The sequence below is a fragment of the Heptranchias perlo genome, chromosome 40 (assembly GCF_035084215.1).
Source record: "Heptranchias perlo isolate sHepPer1 chromosome 40, sHepPer1.hap1, whole genome shotgun sequence".
NCBI lineage: Eukaryota > Metazoa > Chordata > Chondrichthyes > Hexanchiformes > Hexanchidae > Heptranchias > Heptranchias perlo.
Genome location: NC_090364.1, coordinates 10,360,548 through 10,387,386, shown reverse-complemented (window position 1 = coordinate 10,387,386; position 26,839 = coordinate 10,360,548). Strand labels below are relative to the sequence as shown.

General features: G+C 45.5%; 1 pseudogene; it reads right to left on the bottom strand.

The window, feature by feature from the left end:
• Positions 1–537: 537 nt before the first annotated feature.
• Positions 538–23,636, bottom strand: LOC137305424 (cytochrome P450 2D6-like; annotated as a pseudogene).
• Between the last annotated feature and the right edge of the window lie 3,203 nt (positions 23,637–26,839).

Sequence of the window (26,839 nt, the reverse complement as noted above, 5' to 3'; positions counted from 1 at the left end):
AGCAGCCCTAACTTTCTGTGGCAAGTTTAATTGGCAATTAATGCACAAATGCAGCAACTTTCATGAGACTCACGGGGAGGTTGAGGGTGAGATGCCGTTTTCACGAGGCTAATGGCGCAAATCGTCCAGCAACATGTGACAAATCGCAAGTCACGGGCTGTCTCTTCCCCGTCACAGGTTGCTGGACGATTTACCTGAGATGAGCTTCAGACCTCATGTCCGCTCCATCACCAAGACCACCTACTTCCACCTCCGTAACATCGCCCGTCTCCGCCCCTGCCTCAGCTCATCTGCTGCTGAAACCCTCATCCGTGCTTTTGTTACCTCCAGACTGGACTATTCCAATGCTCTCCTGGCCGGCTTCCCACCTTTCACCCTCCATAAACTTGAGCTCATCCAAAACTCTGCTGCCCCGTATCCTAACTCGCAACAAGTCCCATTCACCCATCACCCCTGTGCTCGCTGTCCTACATTGGCTCCTGGTCTGGGAATGCCTCTTCCAATTTCACCCTCCCACCCCACCCCGGACTCCGTTACCTTCATCTCCATTCACCTCCCAACATACTCTTTCCTCAGAGCACGCCATTAGACAAGCAAAGCTCTTCTTGCAACACAATTATGTGAACGCCCTGCTCTTGTTCAACTGGTGTTTTGGGATATTTTCCATGCAACTGAAGCATGGGAGCAGGCAAGCGGGACCTCGGTTTAACATTTCCCTGCAAATGTCGGAAGAGAAACAAAGTTTCAGCAGGATTTTGCCCTGCTAAGGATATCGGCTCTGAAACAACACTTAATTATATTGAAGGAGGAGGTTTCAACTCTTGTCTCATACTTCTGTAAATGTTTATTATTTAAATTGTGATCCATAAATTCTGTTTTGAAGTGTTGGCTATCTTAGGCGGTTTAGCACAAACATATGCTTTAATTTTAGTTATAAAGAACTATAAAATTACATTGTAGTTTCTGCCTACCTTATGATAATTTAACCATATTCAAACAGCAGAGGGAAATATTACATGGAGAGATTATCACTAATGCTCCATTCTGCCTCAATCATTTAATTTTAGAGAATATTCCACTAGTTACACATAAATGGTATTCAAGGAAGATCCTTATGTAGCTGCAGAAAAAACACAAGCCACTCTTTGAAGTCTGGATTATCTGAAGCACTGCACAATGAGGATTAATGAGGAGAATGTAGAGTTGACAAAGAACATTGCATCAATACGTGGTCATTCAATGTGGAAAGGGGGAAATGGGAAAGTGGAAACACAGGGGTCTGTAGATTGAAGAATGCACATAGACTGTGTGTGGCCATTGTTCAAATCGCCAAAGTTACATAGAATTTACAGCACAGAAACAGGCCATTCGGCCCAACTGGTCTATGCCGACGTTTACGCTCCACACAAGCCTCCTCCCACCCCTCTTCATCTAACCCAATCGGAATATCCTTCTATTCCTTTCTCCCTCGTGTGTTTATCTAGCTTCCCCTTAAATGCATCTATGTTATTCGCCTCAACTACTCCATGTGGTAGCAAGTTCCACATTATAACCATTCTCTGGGTAAAGAAGTTTTTCCTGAATTCCCTATTGGATTTATTAGTGACTATCTTATATTTATGTCCTCTAGTTTTGGTCTCCCCCACAAATGGAAACATCTTCTCCACGTCTACCCTGTCAAACCCCTTCATAATCTTAAAGACCTCTATCAGGTCATCTCTCAGCCTCTTTTCTAGAGAAAAGAGCCCCAGCCTGTTCAGTCCTTCCTAATAGGTATAACCTCTTAGTTTTACCTAAAGTTAGGCACTAGAAGGACAATGATTTGGATCAGTACTATATCCTTTCACCAGTTCCCATCAATAGATGACACAATGGGCTAGAAATTGCGGCAATGGTAGATCTCATGGCAAACGACATTAATTGGACCCACCGTTGACATTGCGCTATAATTGCACTGCAAATCGCTGAAACGTCGACCTGATAGGGGCCCAGTGATGCTACTGTCATCTCTGGGACCTAGCGAACGTCGTGCCCAATGGCTTATCTCCTTGACCAAGGAAAGAAAAGGATAGAGCTAAAAGAAACAGAGGGAACGATGGAGAAGCAAATAGTGTGAATTCGTCCAGTTAGAGACAGAAAGAGGAATAAAGAGGGAGAAAGGAAGAGAGTGGATTAAGAGAGAAATAAAAAATGTAATTTTATGAAACAGAGAAGGGCAAGGTGACCAAGCTTGTCGGAACGAAGGAGGAAAGATGGGAAAACGAAAGGAGCCAAGGACAATAATTCCTGGCTTTGCAGCTTATGAGGAATGATGCCAGCCTCACTCATGAGATAAAACACACTAAAATGCCCATTCCTATCACGTGATCTCTAGATTTCTCTAAAGCTAGGAAAGAATGAATCAGAATCTTGATTTCATTGAGGATACAGGAAGGTGGAAAAGTCCGCAGGGTGGCGTGATTAAGTTTGGAGTATTTGTAATTATATTTGGCAAATTTGTAATACACTCTTGGCTGATGAACTCTCTCCTCCCCAATCTGGCACTTGTACAAACAGAATACCTAATGGGAATATGGGTGATAAAGTGACTTGTAAGATAAGACCTACATTGAAATACATCGAGGTATTTAAAATGATTAAGGGATTCGATAGGGTAGAGACGGAGAAACTATTTCCTCTGGTGGGGGGAATCCAGAAGGACACAATCTTAAAATTAGAGCTAGGTCATTTAGGAGTGAAATCAGGAAGCACTTTTTCACACAAAGGGTGGTGGAAATCTGGAACTCGCTTCCTCTAAAGGCTGTCGATGCTGGGGGTCAATTGAAGTTTTCGAGACTGAGAGCGATAGATTTTTGTCAGGTAAGCATATCAAGATATAAAGAACAAAGGTGGGTCAATGGAGTTAGGTACAGATCAGCCGTAGAATGGCGGGACAGGCTCAAGGGGCTGAATGGCCTACTCCCATTCCTATGTACATAAATCATTCCTCGCTCATGAAATAGACACACTATCATCCCCATTCCTTTCACGTGAGCTCCAGACTTTGCTAAATCTGACTCCGCCATCCATCACCAGTGCATTAACTCTGAGGTCACAGGTCATCGCTCAGAGCCTTTCTGCATCTTATTTTCATCTTGTACGGCCTTGGTGTTAGCACAATTTGATAGACGCCTTTCAGTTCTGGAGAAGAGGTTTTGTCAGGCCAATAAAACTTGAAGTTCTGAAGGAGGGAGGTGAAGAACAGAAAGAGCTCCATTTTGGCCAGTTTCTCTCCGGGGCACGCTCGTAGACCTGTTGTTGATTCGAGATAGAAGATGATCAGTTTAACAAAGCTCAGAGTGGTGAAAGTGCTCACATCATATTTCAAACCCTCTTGCTAGCGGGTCGTAACACATCTACAACACTATACATTACAAATTGGACATTTTTGACAACAGCATGTTGGAAGAGTGGAGATCTGCAAACTTTTGAGCATCACCTTCAGCATTACAACTTTACAGTGTGCTCTCCGTTCCTACTGGTCCAGTTGGAAGCCCAATTTGATAGAGGTAGAGTGATCCGAAATAAGAATTTAGACCAAACAACAGCATCCTACTCACCCATTGAAAATGGAATGAATGCACATGGTTTGAAGAATTCTCCATTTTCATTCCGAAAATTTTCTGGATTGAACTGGTTTGGATGTTTCCATTGGGCCTCTTCAAACAAGACTGATGACAGGTTTAGTAGAATAATAGTGCCCTGGAACAACAGAACAAAACAACATTGAGTTATATGGCTAAAAAATTAATTTCTTGTACACATTATTGATCCCATAGCCTGGATTTTCCAATCTGGCATATAATGAAACACCAAACTCATTCCCCCCTTAAGCAGCAACTCCCCAGAGAACACTGTTGCAATCCATGCCTGCATTGTATACAACATACTTGGCATGAAATTTTATACACTAAAGAAGAAACAGAACATCAAGTGAATGTAATGAGTTTGCTTATCTTCAAGTTCAGTTTGCACCCTCCCCTCGTTTCTGTTCCATCAATGGTGGAAGAGCCTTCAGGGCTGAATCCTAAACTGTACAGCTCTTCCCCAAATCCCTCTTATTTTCTACCTCTCTCCCCATCCTCCAAAGTCTCCTCAAAGACCTACATCTTCCACCTTGCCTTCAGAAACCTTTTCATACTAATACTTGGCTTCCACTCTGCCTCTCCAAAGCACCGTGGGACATTTACTACGTCAAATACAATAGTGGGGGATGTGAGTGCACTGTACATCATAAATATTTTCCTGGGTGGATCTGGAGGCATGGTCCCTGGAGATTTTTTGACATTTTATTTGGTGCATTTTGGAGTTGATGTAAATATTATCAGATGTGAATTATGTGCATTGTGGTCATCTGTTATTAGCCAATTAATAAGCTTAAACAAAAGCAAAATACAGCGGATGCTGGCCATCTGAACTAAAAACAGAAAATGCTCGAAACACTCAGCAAGTCAGACAGCATCTGTGGAGAGAGAAACAGAGTTAATGTTTCAGGTCGATGACTTTTCATCAGAACTGATCACAAAATATTTTGAAGAAGAGCAGGGGAGTTCTCCCCAGTGTCTTGGGCCAGTATTTATCTCATAACCAACATCATTAAAAAAAAACAGATGATCTGGTCATTATCTCTTTGCTGTTTGTGGGATCTTTCTGTGCGCAAATTGACTGCCACGTTTCCCTACACTATAACGTTGACTACACTTCAAAAGTAATTTGTTGGCTGTAAAGCACTTTGGGACGTCCTGAGATCGTGAAAGGCACTATACAATTGCAAGTTCTTTATTTCTTTCCAGAACATTCTATTCGCAGTTGTCCTTAAGGCGATGTTTTACTTGAGGAAGAGAGGGAGCAACCAACTAATGCTGAGCACTTCAGAGTGTCCATTTACAGATGACATTGTTGGGAGCATATCAGTAATTATCCCCTTGTTGGGGAATGGAGAAAGGTAAAATGAGGGACGGAGATAGATAAAGTACTTCCGGGTTTTCAATGTGATTCTTGGATTTGTGATGTGTCCATACTCGTCTTTAGACTAATTAGCCATAGAGAAGATCTTTCCATTTATGGGGGAGTCTAAAACTCGGGGTCATAAATCTGAGATAGTCACTAAAAAATCCAATAAGGAATTCAGGAGAAATTTCTTTACCCAGAGAATGGTGAGAATGTGGAACTTGCTACTACATAGTATCATAGTAGGTGCAGCACAGGAGGAGGCCATTTGGCCCATCGTGCCTGTGTCGGCCATCCAATCAATCCATTCCCCTGCTCTTTCCCCATTGCCCTGTAAATTTTTTCCTTTCAAGTATTTATCCAATTCCCTTTTTGAAAGTAGGAGTAGTTGAGATGAATAGCAGAGACGTATTTAAGGGGAAGCTAGATAAGTACATGAGGGAGAAAGGAACAGAAGGGTATGCTGATAGGGTTAGATGAAGAGGGGGGGGGGGGGGGGAGAGGACGCTCGTCTGGGGCATCAACACCGGCATGGACCTGTTGGGCCGAATGGCCTTTTTCTGCACTATAAATTCTTTGTAATTCTATGTAACCAATAAAAAGGATAATCAGGGAAAAAACAGTTGAAGGAAAGAATGAGTCACCTTTTTGATTGTGTATCCCTTAAATATAATGTCTTGTGTTGTCGCGTGGGCAACTGAAAATGGAAGTATGTTCCCAAACCTTTGAATCTCATGAATAACAGCATTGACATAAGGCATGTTGGGTCTATCTTCCATGGATGGGGCTCGGGACTGGCCGATCACCTTGTCTATCTCCTCCTGACACTTTTCTGTAAAGCAAAAGAGAGAAAAATCAAAACAAATAACTTGGGCTGCCAATACTCCGCTCCATTGGGAGGTAAAAATTGGGCCCTGGGGTTCAGCACCATCGATTGTGTCACCAGCAACAGCCCTCACATGGGTCCTGCGAGGGGAGCGGATGGGGAGGCAATTAGGAGGGAGTGGGGCGATCAGGAAGAGGGGGAGGCGATCAGGATGAGGGGAAGCGATGGAGGGGGGGAGGCGATGGAGGGGAGGGAAGGCTATTGAGAGGGAGGAAGTGATCGAATGGGGCGAGGGGAGATCGAGAGGGGGGAGAAAACCGGTGTGGGGGGGGGGGAAAGACGATCGAGAGACGGGGAGACGATCGAGAGGGGAGGAGTCGATCGAGAGGCGGGGAGGCGATCAAGGGAGGACGGTGATCGAGAGGACGAGAGGCAATTGAGAGGAGGGGGTGATTGAGAGAGGGGGAGACAATCGAGGTGGGGGGGAGACGTTCGAGAGGGGGGCAGACGTTCGAGAGGGGGGCAGACGACCGAGAGGGGGTAGACGATCGAGGGGACGAGAGGCAATTGAGAGGAGGGGGTGATTGAGAGGAGGGGGGCGATTGAGAAAGGGCTGAGCGGGGGCCGGCAACAGCCTTTGGGAGTGCTGAGGAGCCTGGAGATGCACTTCTGCTCCCCCCGGTTCCACATTCAGGTAAGTTTTTTTCTAGAAAACTTACCTTCTTGGTAGTGGCCTTCAATGGTCCCTTTAAGGACCACCAGTTAAGTTGCATGTAGACTTGGTTATCCTTAAAGCAGCATGTCCAGCACTGGCTGCGTTCAAGGTAGCTCAATTTTGGGAAGAGAGTGTGGAAACAGGTGTCTAGCCTCTTATTTGCAGATGCAGAGGGCCTAACACCAGTTTCAGGTGCGGGCGCTGGACGCCTATACTTTTGCCGTTACCAACATGGCGGGCGGCGTGTGAAATGTGCGCGTGCACAATGCCTGCCATATTGGATGCTTAGGCGCCTGAAACGGACGCGGTATCAACGAATTGCCCATGAATAGGAAAATCTACCCATAATGCATTTTCCAATTCACGATTGGCACAAAAATGCACGCAAAATGTCTGCTCCCAGGCTGCCCTAAAACATAAAATAGAGCAACAAAAGGTGTCTGAGAGTCATTGATAAGACCACTTTATTACGCTTAGGATTTTTAGGCATTTCCATTGAATACCCTTCTACTTGGTGTTGGAGTTTTGGCTTTACCTTGTATGTCCGGATAAACCATCATGTATAGAAGCCCCCAGCGAAGAGTGGTCGTTGTAGTCTCAGTCCCAGCAAGGAGGAGGTCATAAACATTATATAGTAGGTTTCCATTGATCAAACAAGAATCAGGGATGTTACGTTCCTGAAAAATAAATGTTGTCCCTCCTTTCAAATACCTGTCAGCATTACCAAACTATGAGCTAACCTCATTGCCCCAATTTTCATCGCTCCACCATTGGCGGCCGTGCTTTCAGCTGCCTGGGCCCTAAGCTCAGGAATTCCCTCCCTAAACCTCTCCACCTCTCTCTCCTCCATTAAGACGCTCCTTAAAACCTACCTCTTTGACCAAGCTATTGGTCACCTGTCCTAATATCTCCTTATGTGTCTCGGTGTCAAATTTTGTTTCACAATCGCTCCTGTGAAGTGTCTTGGGACGTTTTACTATGTTAAAGGCGCTATATAAATGCAAGTTGTTGTTCTGTTGTTGAGTGCTAATACATCAAGGGCAAAAAGTGGCATAGTGGGTTAATAACAACAAGCTTGCTTTAGGACCTGGATTGGTTCTAATGGATCTCATTGAAACATACAGGGCTCAACAGGGTAGATGCAGGGAGGAAGTTCCCCCTGGCTGGGGAATCTAGAACCAGGGGTCACAGTCTCAGAATAAGGGGTCGGCCAGTTAGGACTGAGATGAGGAGAAATTTCTTCACTCAGAGGGTGGTGAATCTTTAGAATTCTCTACCCCAGTGGAGGCTCAGTCATTGAGTACATTCAAAACAGAGATCGACAGATTTCTAGATATTAAAGGCATCAAGAGATATGGGGATGGTGCAGGAAAATGGCGTTGAGGTAGAAGATCAGCCATGATCTTGTTGAATGGCGGAGCAGGCTCGAGGGGCCGGATGGTCTAATCCTGCTCCTATTTCTTATGTTCTTATATTCTTATGGATACAAATGCATAGGAGTGAATATCGCTACTCTTGGATGATGGTCAACAGCCATGATTGACATGAGCTGTAAGAATAATGGATTGAGAGTTAGGTTTGTTTCTCAAATTTTTAACGTTGCTCTTGAATTGTGCTACATAAACTGACCCAAGGACCCATTTAACTCTTGGCTTAAGGCAAAGATATTTTGGATTGAATAGGTCACAATTTGAGTTCATAACTCACATACCAATATAGGAACAGGAGTAGGCCATTCAGCCCCTCGAGCCTGTTCTGTCATTCAGTTAGATCATGGCTGATCTGTATCTTAACTCCATCTACCCGCCTTGGTTCTGTAACCCTTAATACCCTTGCCTAACAAAAATCGATCAATCTCAGTTTTTAAATTTTCAATTGACCCCCAGCCTCAGCAGCTTTTTGGGGGAGAGAGTTCCAGATTCCCACTACCCTTTGTGTGAAGAAGTGCTTCCTGACATCACCCCTGAACGGCCTAGCTCTAATTTTAAGGTTATGCCCCCTTTGTTCTGGACTCCCCCAACAGATGAAATAGTTTCTCTCTATCGACCCTATCAACTCCTTTAATCATCTTAAACACCTCAATTAGATCACCCATTAATCATCGATACTCAAGGGAAGAACTAGATTATTAACTACATTAGTGCATTAGCTCGACAAAGCTCAGGGTAAGATGACTGTCGCCTAAATCATCACAAAATGAACGAGAACTTAGTTAATGTGTAACAAATCTGAAACTACCCTCACTTTAACAGCAGCAACGGTAACAACTGGAGCGGAGATCACCTCTTACAAAAGGTAGGTAACGTAATGCATAGAATTCAGGGTCAGTGTGATCTCCTGGACTAGTTTTGTTCGCCAAGGTGGTCGGAGAGGAATTTCCCAGATATTTTTCCTCCAAATTGGCCTGGGTTTTAATCTGTTTTTTCACCTCTCTCAGGAGATCACATGGTTTTGGGTGGGGTGGGATGTGTATACATTGTGTGGGACAGGCTGAATGGACCAAAGGATCTTTTCTTGTCCGTCAATGCTTGTATGTTTGTATGTCTATATTTATATTTCATTTATACAGTGCCTTTAATGTAGTAAAACGTCACAAAGCGTAGCTCAGTTCAGAATTACAAGCCTGAAGGTGAAGGATGGGAGGCCGACTGGGAGACCATTAGAATAGTCTTGTCTGGAGATGTCAAAAGGCATGGATGAGGGTTGTATCAGCAGTTGAGCCGAGGCTGGGGCAGATGTTACAGAGGTGGAAATAGGCAGTCTTTATGATGGGATTTCCACCCCCGTCCCCCCATTGCACAGCGATGCAGTGATCCAGTTTTGCATTCTCGAATGACATCAGCTAACACAGGACAGGCCGAGAATTAAACCTTCGGAGACAATAAAACTCTATACCACAGGAGGTGACACATTTACATACTGAGCCAACCATCAGGGTGGAGGGGCCGAGGGTGGATGGTGGAGGAGGCATCTTTAAAAGGAGTCAGTACCTGTCAGATGTTTGTGGAATATGCATTACGTTCTAATGGGAGAACCTTCACCACATGGACTGCAGTGGTTCAAGAAGGCAGCTCATCAGCCACCTTCTCAAGGGCAACTAGGGACGGGCAATAAATGTTGGCCTTGCCAGCAATGCCCACATCCTGAGATTAAAAAAAAACAATATATAAAATACCTATGATCTTCATTATCTTCATCTTCAAATAGATCGTCATCAAATCACTTTAACGTGGATATAGGAATGGGCATGGATACTCTCTATTGTATGAAACTTCCAATAAACCCTTCTCCGCTTTCCATGCAACCGCCAACAGTTTGTGAACAGCAAGGGTGCAGTCTTCAGGAGAAACACACAGGTAACTACAGCCTTGAAGAGATTCATTAAAAACCCACATGTGGTTAGAGTACTATGCACAGTTCTGGTCTCCATTTCATAAGAAGGAATATAGAGGCGTTGGAGAAGGTGCAAAAAAGAATGATACCAGAACTGAGAGGTTATACCCATCAGGAAAGATTGAGCAGGCTGGAGCTCTTTTCTCCAGAAAAGAGAAGACTGAGGGGTGACCTGATAGAGGTCTTTAAGATTACGAGAGGATAGATGTAGAGAAGATGTTTCCACTTGCGGGGGAGACCAGAACTAGGGGCCATAAATATAAGATAGTCGCTAATAAATCCATTAAGGAATTCAGGAGAAACTTTTTTTACCCAGAGAGTGGCTAGAATGTGGAACTCACTACCACATGGTATAGTTGAAGCGAATAGCATAAGGGGAAGCTAGATAAGTACATGAGGGAGAAAGGAATAGAAGGATATGTTGATGGGGTTAGATGAATTAGGGAGGGAGGAGGCTCGAGTGGAGCATAAACACCGGCATAGACTTGTTGGGCCAAATGGCCTGTTTCTGTCTTGTCTCACAAAGGAAAACTAAGCAAAATTTTCTCTGATCCCAAAAGTCATAAAACAAAACTCCGGAAACCCATCACTCCATCTCCACTGCCCAATTCTGTTTTGGTACGTGTTCGTACAGGTGGCAGAGGTTGGCCTTGGGAAACTGAATATTCTTCCATTTCAACAAGCATCAAGGAATTGAGCAGTCCCAGCTCAGGAGCAGCACAAATCAGCACCCAGTGTACTCTGCCTCAACAATATGCCATTAACCCCTACCTTGGAACATTTCCTTGGCATTTCCATTTCCCACTCTAGCCGCGGCTCTGAATCAGACTGTCAGTTTGCTTCCAGTGAGTGGGAAGCTTCACGTTTTGACTCCCGCCTAGTAGAAACTGAGCTGAGTTTCTGTTGTGTCAGTCAATAACGTGGGAAGAATTTCAGGCCATTAGTCGAGCATAGGCACAAACCAAGACTTAAGAGGACAATGTTCTAACGTACCACCAACAGAAATGTTCGAGCCCTGTGCTCACCTTTTCCATTTCCACGAAATAGGCATCAATGAAATCCCGGATCTCTCCACTGTTCAGAGTGTCTTTGTGCTGGTCGATGAAATCCTGAAGCAAGGCTTCAATTGCGGCCTGGTTTTCAAATATCCTCTGATGAGGCCCTGGGAAATGGTAGATGATGGGAATTGCAACACACACCTAGCAAAAAGCACCAGCATGATTTATTTTCTACTCTCACAGCAAGTTACAAGGTTTTAATACTTGGAATTGTCATTTTTAAGAGACCGATGCAGCCTTGGTACAAGACTGAGTTTGACTGGAACTCAGAGCGGGGGTGGGGTTTGACACAAACCAAAAACTTTATCCAGCTCACGCAGGGAAGGAACCCGATCGCAGGCCTCTGCAACAGGCCTTTCAGAAGGGCACATGTCTGCCAACATCAGAGTGCACAAGGTCCCAGGAGGGGATGAACAAGTGCCTGGCATGGAGCAGGGACCGCTGCCCCGACAGGCCAAACCTGTCGGGAGGGGAACCGTGGGCTTGAGGAGGCCCAGGCAGGTAAGTTTAAAAAAATGTAATTTTGTTTTCCTTTTGGGGCAGGAGGAGCAGGAGTGCTCCTCTAGGCCTCGCAAGGAAGCCTTGGACCCCCCTCGCGACGGGGTCGCCCCCTCCTCCAGGTCGTGGCCAGAGCACCCTCCCGCCACTCTAGAGCCTTCCCGACCCTCCCCCACTTTAACTGACTGCCGGGGACCGTTCCCACAAGTCCTCGGCTGAGGCCTCCTCCTGCCACCAATTTCCCGCTCCCGCCTGCCGGCCAGGAAGTGATTCCGGCTTGGCGTCGGGAGGGATTCCGGGAACGTTTATTCAAATGAGGCCTGACCGTTAAGATCAGCCGGGTTTCCACCACCCTGGACTCCCAGGGGTGGGCTGCTCGTTTTGGGGGTGGCAACTGTACCCGCACTCCCCCTTTAAAACCAGGGCCTACAAATCAGGTCTTTGATGCCATTCCGAGGAAGGTGTTGTCATCTCTTAAAAAAAAAGAGAATTTATAGAAGTTAATATTTTCACCTGCATCCAGAATCCTCCCTGAAGCCTCAGTGCTTCATCAAACAAGTTTATCAGCCGTGTGAATGTCTCGTCTTCATAATGGAAGCGCTTGCCAAAGACTATAGTGCTAGTAATGTTGGAAACAGCACTGGTCACGATAGCGTTTGGATCCAAAGGTTGGCCTACACAGGAACAAAAGTTGGATCAATCTGATTCAGGAAAGCAGGACTCTGCTATTACCAAAAGGCAGCCCGGATGAATTAGGGCATTGAGATTTCGTCACCTCCCAGTTCATTTGCAACCAATTTTCTCCTCAGCTCATGGGCCACAGTTTTCTGTTGGGCCTCTTGTGTAACTCCAGCAGGCTGGAACAGAAATCTCTCAGGAAGCCATTCTGCCTGGCATCTGCCCCAAGATCCCTTTTACTGGCACCAGAGGGTTTACTACCATGAATCCTTCAAGCTGATGCGTCCATAAGAACATAAGAAATAGGAACAGGAGTAGGCCACAAGGCCCGTCGAGCCTGCTCCGCCATTCAATCAGATCATGGCTGATCTTCGACCTCAACTCCACTTTCCCGCCCGATCCCCATATCCCTTGATTCCCCTAGAGACCAAAAATCTATCAATCTCAGCCTTGAACATACTCAGAGGAAAAGGGGGCCAGCAGGTGGGTGGTAGCAAATGGCAGGTCAGGCTGCCCATGAGGTGCTCTGTGCCCTCTTGCACCCCAACATCTGCTATTAACAGACACTCTGACCTCACATCTGCAAAGAGAGAGAGAGAGAGAGAGCACACTGCACTTTGGCATGATGTGGAGATGCCGGTGATGGACTGGGGTGGACAAATGTAAGGAATCTTACAACACCAGGTTATAGTCCAACAAATTTATTTTAAAATCACAAGCTTTCGGAGATTATCTCCTTCGTCAGATGAATGAGTGAAAAGGTTCTCAAATCGCATATCTTATACTATGTTGGGACAGCATCACACCAATCAAAAGGTGTCGTTGTTATTCAAACAGGCCAGTCACGGAGAACAGCACGTCCCAGTACACTGGATATACATTGTGTCAATTACACAGGCAGGCAGAAAGAAACTCAAAATGGCAGAGAGAGAGAGAATTTTAAAAAACATATAAATTTTTCCCCCCTTTTTGCTGGTGGGGTTACGTGTAGCGTGACATGAACCCAAGATCCCGGTTGAGGCCGTCCTCATGGGTGCGGAACTTGGCTATCAACTTCTGCTCGACGATTTTGCGTTGTCGTGTGTCTCGAAGGCCGCCTTGGAGAACGCTTACCCGAAGATCGGTGGCTGAATGTCCTTGACTGCTAAAGTGTTCCCCGACTGGAAGGGAACCCTCCTGTTTGGCGATTGTTGCGCGGTGTCCGTTCATCCGTTGTCGCAGCGTCTGCATGGTCTCGCCAATGTACCATGCTCCGGGGCATCCTTTCCTGCAACGTATGAGGTAAACAACGTTGGCCGAGTCACAGGAGTATGAACCACGTACCTGGTGGGTGGTGTCCTCTCGTGTGATGGTGGTATCCGTGTCGATGATCTGGCAAGTCTTGCAGAGGTTGCCGTGGCAGGGTTGTGTGGTGTCGTGGACGCTGTTCTCCTGAAAACTGGGTAACTTGCTGCGAACGATGGTCTGTTTGAGGTTGGGTGGCTGTTTAAAGGCGAGCAGTGGAGGCGTGGGGATGGCCTTAGCGAGGTGTTCGTCGTCATCGATGACATGTTGAAGGCTGCGGAGAACATGGTGTAGTTTCTCCGCTCCAGGGAAGTACTGGACGACGAAGGGTACTCTGTTGGTTGCGTCCCGTGTTTGTCTTCTGAGGAGGTCTATGCGATTCTTCGCTGTGGCCCGTCGGAACTGTCGATCGACAAGTCGAGCGTCATATCCCGTTCTTACAAGGGCGTCTTTCAGCGTCTGTAGGTGTCCATCGCGTTCCTCCTCGTCTGAGCAGACCCTGTGTATTCGTAGGGCCTGTCCATAGGGGATGGCCTCTTTGACGTGGTTGGGGTGGAAGCTGGAAAAGTGGAGCATCGTGAGGTTGTCCGTGGGCTTGCGGTAGAGTGAGGTGCTGAGGTGCCCGTCTTTGATGGAGATTTGTGTGTCCAAGAAAGAAACCGATTCTGAGGAGTAGTCCATGGTGAGTTTGATGGTGGGATGGAACGTGTTGATGCACTTTGGCAGACATTGTTGGTGGAGGCCCCCTCTTCCTAGTGATGTCTGCCCCATCACAATGAGATGTGATGCCTATCTTAACATGCTGGCAGGTTTTTCAGAAGCATCCCAATCACAACCTGCCAGGCATTACATGGGACTGCATGAAAGAATACATGCCAAACTGATCAGCAGCCAGCGTTGCCTCTTTGCTGCACCTGCCAAGATGCCACCAACCATTTCTGTGAGCTCTGGCGACCTCACCAGGGTGTAAGATTCTCAAAGTTCACAGATCCCCCAAAACTCGGAGAAAAACCCTAAAAAAAACGAGTATGGGAAAACTTGACTATAATCCTAAAATGGAAGGACAGTTGAGAGGTCACCAGACGAAATCAACAACACACCGTGGAGCTTCATACATGTCTCTGTTTTAATGCAAAACCGACCGCAGGGGGTCGACATTCACTCCCATTGAAAGAGGTAACTGTTTCCAGACATGGTGGGGCCATGCCTTTGTTTAAAGCAAAACCAACAACACCTAGGACGTTGGATACAAAAGGAAGCCTTGTGTGACAAGCTCTAAATCAGAATTAAAACAATGACACATTGGGAGAAGCAATTTTCAATATGATTGGGACCATCAAAAGGCCATCAAAGAACTTTGTAAGAACTGTTTTAAAACAGACCATTGTAAGAGAGACAGGGACAAGGCGAAGGCTCTCTCTCTCTCTCTCTCTGGCTTGCTGGGCTGCTTGTCTTGGTTCTGCCTGTGTCTGGAAAGAAGGGCAGTTTCCAGCAGACAACAAGGAAAGCAGTTTGACAGGGAAGGACAGCAGCTCTAGAAGCAGGCCGACACACAAGAAGAAACCAGAGCAACAGTCCCAGTGACCATCGGACACCTCGCGGCAACAAGGGCCTTACGAAACAACCAACCGAATATTGCCACCAACCAACCGGGTAATATTGAGCCATCGCGATCAAAGAAAACCAACTCGGGAGAAAACCGAAGATCCGCAAAGTTTCCACTCTGCAATCTATTTCTGACTTACCTCTGGGTGAATTACTGTCACGGTTTCGTTTGGTGAGCATTATCTCTGGTCCTTTAGAGTCCAACCTAGCTAGTACAGTGGGATTGGGAGGGGTGAGGTATCTTTCTACTGTAATTTCCCTTGCGTGTACTGAAGTACACCATTTTATTAGAGTGTTAAGATTGTTGTGTTGTATTTCCTCTCTTGAATAAAGGTCAAAGTTTCTTGCACCAAAATCAGTTGTCTGCTGCACTTTGTCACAACCCCCAAATAAGTCCAAGGTCTAGAACCCGGGCAGTGGGAGCGATTCGGACCGCTCAGAAGTCAGAGGTGAAGCTGACACACACCACCACCCCCTACAAGGGTAAGACTGTGGTAACCTGCCTTCCCATCTTTCGAATGAGACGTTAAACCGAGGCCTCGTTTGCCCTCTCAGGTGGACGTAAAAAATCCCATGGCACTATTTCGAAGAAGAGCAGGGGAGTTCTCCTCAGTGTCCTGGCTAATATTTATCCCTCAACCACCACCTGATTATCTGCTCGTTATCTCATTGTGTTTGTGGGATCTTGCTGTGCACAAACTGACTGGCGCGTCTCTTACACTACAACAGTGATTACACTTCAAAAATACATCATTAGCTGTAAAGCGCTTTGGGACGTCCTGAGGTCGTGAAAGGCGCTATATAAATGCAAGTCTTTCTTACTTCTCAAAATGTCTGGATAAGCAAAGGATAAGATGCTTAAGCTGTGCCATCTGCTGCCAGGAGACCAATGGTGACCATGCAGCGTAGAGCTTGAGCATGTGCGGGCACAGTATTGATTAACTGTAGCCTGAAACATGGCTGCACTTCTTGCAGTGGGGATGTTGCTGTAGAGAGTCACAGAGGAAAATCCCTCCTCATAAGAATCTCGTACAGCAGCCATTAAAGAGGAAGCCAACTGTTGCTCTGCACCATCGTTTGTCAGGAGATTCATGCTTACACCTACGGGTCTCTTACCCTACCCCTTCAGCCTTGACAAAGGTTGGCTTTTAATCCTTCAAGAAGCTTTATAAATTTTTGCCCCATCCCCCCCCTCCTCATGAAGCTCCCCTTTAATTGTCCTCATCCCTTTAAATTAGACTTGCACGTAATTTTGCTCTTTTACCAGTGGCGTCATCTCCAGCAGTTGAGATTCAAGTGGGTCTTAAACAGTGCAAACTGAATTGCAACTGTTTTCCCACAGTCAGTCCCAGGGTGGGTATGCCATAACCCCCCCGGGATTATTTTAGTTTCCTTACATCAAGTGAAAGGTCCCTGTTAAAACTAGTTCTACTTTTTCTTTTAAGTGGGCAAGTGCCTTGGCAACAGTGGCATGAGTGAAATTAGAAGCTTAATGTGCGAGCAGAAGGTCAGGTAGTCTCCTGTCTGTCAGCGCCCCGTGTTGTAATGTGCTGTAACATTCCTGAGATTAGCCCTTGAAGAAGACATTAGTTGCCATTGTGGACATTCACAGTAAGTTAGTAATGCTGTTAACTTAACAATTCACCAATATTTTATCCAAGTAAGGTACGCAGTCATTTGAGAAATCTTCATTGCCCTTAAGTCCTTTATATAAGGTATTGGTGAGACCGCACCTGGAATACTGCATACAGTTTTGGTCTCCATACTTAAGAAAAGACATACTTGCTCTCGAGGCAGTACAAAGAAGGTTCACTCGGTTAATCCCGGGGATGAGGGGGCGGACATATGAGGAGAGGTTGAGTAGATTGGGACTCTACTCATTGGAGTTCAGAAGAATGAGAGGCGATCTTATTGAAACATATAAGATTGTGAAGGGGCTTGATCGAGTGGATGCGGTAAGGATGTTCCCAAGGATGGGTGAAACTAGAACTAGGGGGTATAATCTTAGAATAAGGGGCTGCTCTTTCAAAATGGAGATGAGGAGAAACTTCTTCACTCAGAGGGTAGTAGGTCTGTGGAATTTGCTGCCCCAGGAAGCTGTGGAAGCTACATCATTAAATAAATTTAAAACAGAAATAGACAGTTTCCTAGAAGTAAAGGGAATTAGGGCTTACGGGGAGCGGGCAGGAAATTGGACATGAATTTAGATTTGAGGTTAGGATCAGATCAGCCATGATCTTATTGAATGGCGGAGCAGGCTCGAGGGGCCGATTGGCCTACTCCTGCTCCTATTTCTTATGTTCTTATTGCTCAGCACACTTCGAACTTTTAGGGGGCCACGAAACAATGGGAATAAAACCTTTCTTTTTCTGTCCATTAAAGGATATTGTCTGTAGATTATGAAAGAAGCAAAGCATTCGCTTATACCAGAGGCACAACTGTCAGATGTGTGCTGATTTAGCAACCCCTGTCCAGAAAATGTATGTTGGATTGGTCTCCTTGATCCTGAAATTGTGATTGTGCTGCAACACTTTGTAAATTCTTGTCTGTCGGCTTCAACATCTGGTCATTAATGGCCTAAAAATAACATTTGAGCAAACCCTGCCTAGAGGTCTCAGAAAGCTGTATTAAGCATGGAAGAGAAAACCTTCCGCTAATATCTGAGGCTGGGGCTTTAAGGCTCTGTTGGAGTTGTTTGCAAAGCTCCAGTATCTCCTCAACACGTTCACCAGACAGCATTTCCCTTAAAGCATAGGATTAAACAGAATTTACAGCACAGAAACATGCCAAACGAGTCTCCTCCCACCTTACTTCATCTCACCCTATCAGCACATTCTTCTATTCCTTTCTCCCTCATGTACTTATCTAGCTCCCCCTTAAATGCATCTGTGCTATTCACCTCTGCAATAAATTGGATAGCCAGGTGGTAAAGAATGGAGTACTGGAGCCTGGTCTTCAGTTGCATCCAAGCCTTTATTTGCAGAGCTCAACATCACCCATACCACACCCTGGATAAGCTCTCATACAAAAAGCATACGAGAGTCCCCATTTGATATGCACTACCTGAATACAATTAACACTAATTGATATAAATTATATGGATACAATTAACAGCCTCAACCACTCCATGTGGGAGCGAGTTCCACATTCTCACCACTCTCTGAGTAAAGAAGTTTCTCCTGTATTCCTTATTGGATTTATTAGTGACTATCTTATATTTATGGCCCCTGGATTTGGACTCCACACAAGGGGAAACATCTTCTCCACATCTGCCCTGTCAAACCCTTCATAATTTTAAAGACCTCTATCAGGTCACCTCTCAGTCTTCTCTTTTCCAGAGAAAAGAGCCCCAGCCTGTTCGGTCTTTCCTGATAGTTGTACCCTCTCAGTCCTTGTAAATCTTTTTTTTTGCACTTTCTCCTTTTGGTAATATGGGAAACCCAGTAACATGGTTAACACTTCAGGGGTAACATTAGGACTGTGGGAAGTCCTCGTGACCCATGGTAAGGCTTGGCAGCAAAAACAGATACCCCAGTCAACGGGTCTTGCAGTAACTGCTGCACCTCTGTGGTCCTGTCGTGACAAATTAAGGAGAGAAAGCAAACACAGGACTGTATACAAATTCTTACCATCTGATGCTCTGAAGACATCAACCAAAGGCAATTTTGCCCAAACCAAAGTTTCTCAAAACAGTCAGTGCAAATCGACGCTGCTGTTTCCAGGACCTCCCGTAGGGGGCTGCTAAAATGCCTGACGGAGAGGGGGAAAACAGTGGATAAATAATAATAACAAAGTTTCCGCGAGCTGCATTTTGAGTATTAGGTAAAAAGCCGCACAGCACACTAGCAATCCACAAGCGGCTTCCCTTAACTAAAACATTTAATTAGTTCACTTAAATTCTGAGACCGCACACTACAGTTAGGAAAATTAATCATTACCGGCAGGGACTAGGTAGCAGTGAGGTGGCTCAGTGGATCGCCACACTTACCTCTGAGTCAGAATACTTCGTGGGTTCAAGTCCCACTCCAGAAACTTGAGTACATAATCTCAGGCTGACACTCCGGTGAGATGCTGTTGGAGCTGGTGTCTTTCAGTAGGAGACATTAAGCCAAGGCCCCGTCTGCATTCTCAGGTGGATGTAAAAGATCCTGTGGCTCTATAACAAAGTAAAAGTAGGGGCATTCTCCTGGGAGTCCTGGTCAATATTTATCTCTCAACCAACATCATTAAAACAGATTATCTGGTCATTGACACATTGCTGTTTGTGGGACCTTGCTGTGTGTGAATTGGCTGCTGCATTTCCCTATATTGTACACTTCGAAAAGTTCTTCATTGGCTGTAAAGCACTTTGGGAGGTCGTGAAGGGCACTATATATAATGCAAGTCTTTCTTTCTTGTAGTGACTTACTTTTCCAGTCACCATCAGGGCAAGCGTCCCAGACTGGCTGATTTCTGCACCCACAGTGACAACCATTTTACAACAGGCCTTTTAGCCTCCATCAGCATAGCTGCTCCCTTCTGGCTGGGGTACTTAATATGGCAGGACTCCGACAGGCTGCTGAACAACACTCAAAGTACCAATTTCTCCTAACTTATAGGAGCTGATCTGCATGGGGTGTATTGAAAGCACTTCCCCCTCAGTGTAATGTTCTCCTTTAACATTGTAGCCATATTCATTTTTACATGTGGCATTACAGTCGCACATGAATTCCTAGCCTCAGTCCAGGCCAAAACTTTAGGTCATGTTTTGTACATGGAGAAAACAGAAGGGATTGGTTCACCTATATACATATTAATAAATAAAGAAAGAATTAACTTGGATTTATAAAGGGCCTTTCACGACCTCATGACATCCCAAAGCGCTTTACAGCCAATGAAGTTCTTTAGAAGTGTAGTCACTGTTGTAATGTAGGAAATGCGGCAGCCAATTTGTGCTTGGCAAGATCCCACAAACAGCAAAGTGATAATGAGCAGATAATCTGTTTTAGTGATATTGGTTGAGGGATAAATATTGACCAGGACACCGGGGAGAACTCCCTTGCTCTTCTTTGAAATAGTGGCATGGGATCTTTTACGACCCCCTGAGAGGGCAGACGGGGCCTCGGTTTAACGTCTCATCTGAAAGACTGCACCTCCAGCAGTGAACCCCCCCACCCAGTACTGGTGCTGAATTTTTTTTTCATTTCGAGGATTTCATTTCCACATCGTTCACCTGAGGAAGGAGGAAGCCTCCGAAAGCTTGTGAATTTAAAATAAAATTGCTGGACTATAACTTGGTGTTGTAAAATTGTTTACAATGGTGCTGAAGTGTCAGCCTAGACTTTGTGCTAGTGGGACTTGAACCCACAACCTTCTGACTCAGAAGGCCAGGGTGCTACCTCCCCCATTAGACTTTGCAATGCAATCAGACCAAACTCTACATTTCGATAAGTCTCCCAATCAGAAAAGCTACACAGCCCATTCCATTTGACTGGATTTTCCTAATCTCTGGGTTTCACGTTCCATCTCTCCCTGGCCACAATCGTCCTAGAACAACAAATGGCTATCAACAATTGGAGTTATTTATTACCCAAATCCTTTATAGGAACAGTCACTATTTGTTAAGATGGCAGCAACTCCCATTTATGCACCAATACTGGCCCATTAATACAGTGTAAATTTTCAAAGCAAACTACAAAACAAGATGATTCAGACACTCTCCCATAGATTCAGCAGTTTCACATTAAGATTTAAAATCAACTTCTTCACTCTTTTTCCTCCCTCCCTTTCCTGAAGGCAGTGACTCCGATTGACGTGCGTTTATACAATGGTAGCACCTATTGTTCATCAGGTATGAGAAGGAACAAAGGACGATGGGTAAGTCATTTGACAGGGGGGGCCAACAATAACAGCTTGCATTTATATAGCGCCTTTAACATAGTAAAATGTCCCAAGGCCCTTCACAGGAGTGATTATCAAATAACATTTGATACTGAGCCACATAAGGAAATATTAGGACAGGTGACCAAATACTTAGTCAAAGAAATAGGTTTTAAGGAGCATCTTAAAGGAGGAGAGAGAAGTAAAGAGGCAGGGAGGTTTAGGGAGGGATTTCCAGAGCTTAGGGCCTAGGTAGCTGAAGGCACAGCCGCCAATGGTGGAGCGAAGAAAATCGGGGAACACACAACCAAACTTGATCCAATATCAACCGGCATACTTCTAGCAGAATAGTAGTTTGGAACTAATTTGTCTAATTCTGCCTCTAGCTCCCACTTCTACCATCATCACCTGACTGAGATCACATGACTCAGTATAGACCAAGAACCTCCCTATTCTCGAGAGGTCAGTTCCAGATCAGGCGTTGTCATGGGGGAACGTTAACTAATTCCAGTCATTACATGAGAATAAATGAAATTCCAAGAACTTATTACCTTGACCTTTTGTCAAAAGTTCAGTTATACGCAAGGTTGGTCGCCCAGCAAATTCTTGGCCATGTTGGATCAGGGCTTCCTGGATGGTCTGAAACCCACTCAGATGAATCATAGGTGTCCACAATAAACTGGTTGTGAAGATGTTCCCGTACTTCTTGGACAGCTATTTTGGGACAGGAGGAAAGAAAAAGATCAGTTCCATCACCAGCTATATGTTTGTGCATTTAGGGGGAAAACCCTCCAGTGGCTGGAGTCATACCTAGCACAAAGAAAAATGGCAATGGTTGTTGGAGGCCAATCATTTCAGCCCCAGGACATTGCTGCAGGAGTTCCTCAAAGCAGTGTCCTAGGCCCAACCATCTTCAGCTGCTTCATCAATGACCTTCCCTCCATCATAAGATCAGAAATGGGGATGTTCGCTGATGATTGCACAGTGTTCAGTTCCATTCGCAACCCCTCAGATAATGAAGCAGTCCGTGCCCGCATGCAGCAAGACCTGGACAACGTCTGGCTTGGGCTGATAATTAGCAAGTAACATTCGCGCCAGACAAGTGCCAGGCAATGACCATCTCCAAGAAGAGAGAGTCTAACCACCTCCCCTTGACATTCAATGGCATTACAATCACCGAATCCCCCACCATCAACATCCTGGGGGTCACCATTGACCAGAAACTTGACTGGACCAGCCACATAAATACTGTGGCTGCAGTGTGTACCATCCACAGGATGCACTAGAATCATAGAATCATAGAAGTTTACAACATGGAAACAGGCCCTTCGGCCCAACATGTCCATGTCGCCCAGTTTATACCACTAAGCTAGTCCCAATTGCCTGCACTTATAGAATCAGCTGCAGCAACTTGCCAAGGCTTCTTCGATAGCACCTCCCAAGCCCGCGACCTCTACCACCTAAAAGGGCAAGGGCAGCAGGCACATGGGAACAACACCACCTGCACGTTCCCCTCCAAGTCACACACCATCCCAACTTGGAAATATATCGCCGTTCCTTCATCTTCGCTGGGTCAAAATCCTGGAACTTCCTACCTAACAGCACTGTGGGAGAACCTTCACCACACGGACTGCAGCGGTTCAAGAAGGCAGCTCACCACCACCTTCTCAAGGGCAATTAGGGATGGGCAATAAATGTTGGCCTTGCCAGCGATGCCCACATCCCATGAATGAATAAAAAAAATCTGAGTTGCAAGAGGCTGATTGAATGAGACATGTTTGTTGATTGTTCAGTGCTGAGACAGAATGGGTCTGAATCTGCAAGACCAGGCAGGTAAGTGAGAATTAGTTCTAGTTAATTAAGAATAGCATTGGAGTTAGGAGCATAGTAATACAAGAAAAAAGAAAGACTTGCATTTGTATAGCACCTTTCACGACCTCAGGACAAAACAAAGCGCTTTACAGCCAATGAAGTACTTTGAAGTGTTGTAATAGGGAAAACGCGGCAGCCAATTTGCACACAGCAAGGTCCCACAAACAGCAATGAGGCAACGACCAGATAATCTGTTCTTAGTGATGTTGATTGAGGGATAACTGTTGGCCAGGAAACAGGGGAGAACTCCCTGCTCTAATATCATTTCTATAATGGGATGCCCAGAACTACAGCAATATTCCAGCTGTGGCCTAACCAATAGCTTGTACAAATTTAATATCGTTTCCTTGCTTTTATATTCTGTGGTCCCATGTATAAAATGTAGAACCTCACTTGCCTTTTCACGTCCTTTTCTACCTGCACGCCTGCCTTTAAAGGTCTATGGCATCTTATCAAAATGATTGCTCGGAGAGTTTGCAGCCATTACCTCAGTTACGGCAATGTGGGGAGATTTGAAGCTATTTCCAATAAACCGCCAGGCAGACAGTTGTGGGGGTAGGTGGCTGGTCTTTCCCATTTTTTGGATTACAACTGTTACCAGTAAAAACACCGCCAGGAATATCAGGAGTGTCTGTAGATCGAGCCAGCGAAAAGGGGCCATCCCCAGTGACTGCTTCAAGCTTTCCGTTCTCAATTTTAAAAATCTTATCGGCAACTTTTTTAATGCTGCCCTTTCGTCGTTTGTGAAGGAACAAATATTTATGAACGTTGTAAAGTGACCGGTCTTTTCAAAGACTTGTATTTCCAAATGTACGGAGTCGTACAACACCAGGTTATAGTCCAACAGCTTTATTTGAAATCACAAGCTTTCGGAGCTTAGCTCCTTCGTCACCTGATGAAGGAGCAAAGCTCCGAAAGCTTGTGATTTCAAATAAAGCTGTTGGACTATAACCTGGTGTTGTACGACTCCGTACATTTGTCCACTCCAGTCCATCACCGGCATCTCCACTCCTTGTTTTCCAAAGCCAGCTCCTGTAATCAGACGAGTCTAGAGTCCAGTTTACGTATTGACGGATTGCTCAATGAGGAGTGGCTGCCAGACCTCCAGAGGCACGGCAGGGAGAGACTTTGCTTGCATTGTGTTTATTTGTAGTCGGGTTGCTGTCGTTTGCCAACAGAATTCCAAAGCAGCAGTCTCTCTTTCTCAATTCGAAAAGGGGTCCTCCAACAGGCTTTAGGACCCTCATTAATATATTGAAGGGGCCTAATGCCTGTTTTAGGCATCCACCAAAGTGCTGTACAGCAAATAAAGAACTTTTTCAAGTGTAGCATAGGAGTCAGGAGCACAGTAATAAAAGAAAAGAGAAAGACTTGCATTTATAATGTGCCTTTCATGTCCTTAGGAAAAAAAGTACTGTCAAAGTGCAGTCACTATTGTAACGTAAGGAAATACGGTCGCCAAATTGCGCACAGCATGTCCCACAAAGAGCAGCCAGATAATTTGTTTTTCAGTGATGTTGGTTGAGGGATAAATATTGGCGCAGGACAACGGGGAGAACTCCCCCCTGCTCTTCTTCCAAATAGAGAAGCGTAGCCTCCAGCTCCTCGGACAATTGGAGGTAACTAACCCATGGACCTTATGAGCTGGGTAAGCTTGCCTGCGAACATCCCTCCTTGTATGTGGTCCCTTCAGAGTCCCAGCTGTCCTTCCCCAACCTCCTGCTGCTGCTCTTCTGCCTCTTCTTCAATCTTGGTGGTCCCCCATACTTGCCCATCACCTTGGTCCTCATAGATACATCTCTACCGGCAGTGTCACATGATAACCAACTCATGAACGGCTCATAATATCCTCACAATGAGACACATTTATTTTGCAGGCCATGACATACTCTGTAGATTGCATTAATCATTTATTATAACTGAAATATGATTTTTACATCCATTGTTATCTCCGCTCACAAGCATCATAAATACTCTGGAAATCACAATTTAGATTTGGTAACTTGCATGCGGATGAGAACAGGCTTTGTGCGACCAGTCAGAAAATGCTGCTCGCTAGAGTGTGCATTTGTACTTAATGTACGTTATTCTCTTGCAGTAATTGTGCGGTGATCAAATGGTGTTTGATCAACACTGACTCATTAGGCAGCCTGTTAATAATTCGGGAGACTGATGCTCATTAATTCTGAACCAGTGCGTAAACAGAGTCAATCATCTGCTGGGGTAGGTCATGAATTAAACTTTTTTTTTATAGCCATCACTTTTTTGTGAGTGTCCCTTAGCTGCACTGGAAAAAACGTTCCTTTTTCCAGAAATGAAGTTGTTTGGAATGGAAGAAAGACGGCCGGCCAAAAACTCATCTACTAATCATCCAATGTGCCTCTATTACTAATGACAATTTAAACCCTGAACATATGCCTTTCAATCCACTGTCAGATTCAGGCTGCTTCTCTGTTCTTAGTGGATTGCTTCGCATGGGAACATAGGAACAGGAGCAGGCCATTCAGCCCCTCGAGCCTGTTCCGCCATTCAGTTAGATCGTGGCTGATCTTTAAGGCCCAATGATGCCAGGCTACTGGTGACCTGAGGGTGTCACAGGCAGATATCAGTGCACTTTGGACCCAAGCTCAGAGCATAAGGAAGCATAAAGTGGGAAAAGACCATTTGTCCCATTGAGCCCACTCCTCACACAGCCTGTGTATAATCCGCCCGACCCAACACTTTTAATCTGCTGAGAAAGGGTTTTGTAAAGTTTCCCTTTCTCTTGCAAGGGGAAAACTCCATGATGCATTGTAGCCTGAAATTTCAAACAGAGCCACTAGATTTATGGGCCCGATAGGAAAATTGGGAGGAGTTCTGGATCTCCACCGACTTTGCGTCGCACGCAATTTTCTGTGGGCAAGGAACTCTGGCGTTAGAAGCCTGCTGAAACAGGCAGGTGCTTCATTTAAACATTAATTTGGGAACGGGACATCCTGCAGGCCATGTTCCCACTGTTCGGGCATGCAGGACGCCCAAGCATATTCAAGTGAAAAAGACATCTTGGGCTGCTAGAGACTGATAAGTAGCAGGAAGGTCTTGGAAGGGACAGAAAAACGTTAATGCAAGTACACTTCAGGCATTTCTTCAGCATTTATCTTTTTCTTTATTGTTATTTTTTAGTGTTTTATGAGTGTTTGTACTAATTTCTCTTTTTGCACTAATGGGCACCTAAATAGGAACCCCCTTACCTGAGGTGCATGGAAGAAGAGGAGAACCAATAGAGGGGTGACAGGCAGCTCAGGCTACAATTGAGGGGTTCACCTACTTGTACCGTCACGGCCACATCTGCAGACAGATGTGAACAGACCTCGCTGTGGTAGACGAGTAGAGAAGGCAGTGGTTCCTCTTCCTGGGGGATGCTGGGAGAGCAGACTGGATGGCGACACCGACATCTGCGAATGCCTCGCTAACCATATGCTGGATGTTTCCTCAGAAGCACTAAATCACAATATTCCATTCTTCACTCGGAGGGATGTGAATCTTTGGAATTCTCTACCCCAGAGGGCTGTGGATGCTCAGTCAATGAGTATGTTCAAGGCTGAGATCGATAGATTTTTGGACTCTGAGTGAATCAAGGGATATGGGAATCGGGCAGGAAAGTGGAGTTGAGGTCGAAGATCAGCCATGATCGTATTGAATGGCGGAACAGGCTCGAGGGGCCTTATGGCCCACTCCTGCTCCGATTTCTTATGTTCTTTCAGCGGCACGGCATGAAAGAAGATGATGCCAGAGTGATCATCGGCTGGCATTGGCCGCACTCACTAAGGTGCCCACCAACCATATCTGCAGGCCGTGGCATCGCCTCTCTGGCACAACCATGCGGAAATAGTCACACAGGGTCCGCATTATCAGGGAGGCGATGCAGGATCATGCCCTTTGCTGCATGGACGGACTGTACCTACTGTGCACCTGTTGGAGCTTTAGCTGGTGTTTTAATTATTAACACAGCACTCGATAACTTCAGAATGGGACAGATTTTCATCTTCATCCAATGGGCGATAATCTGGCGGAGTGGATGGC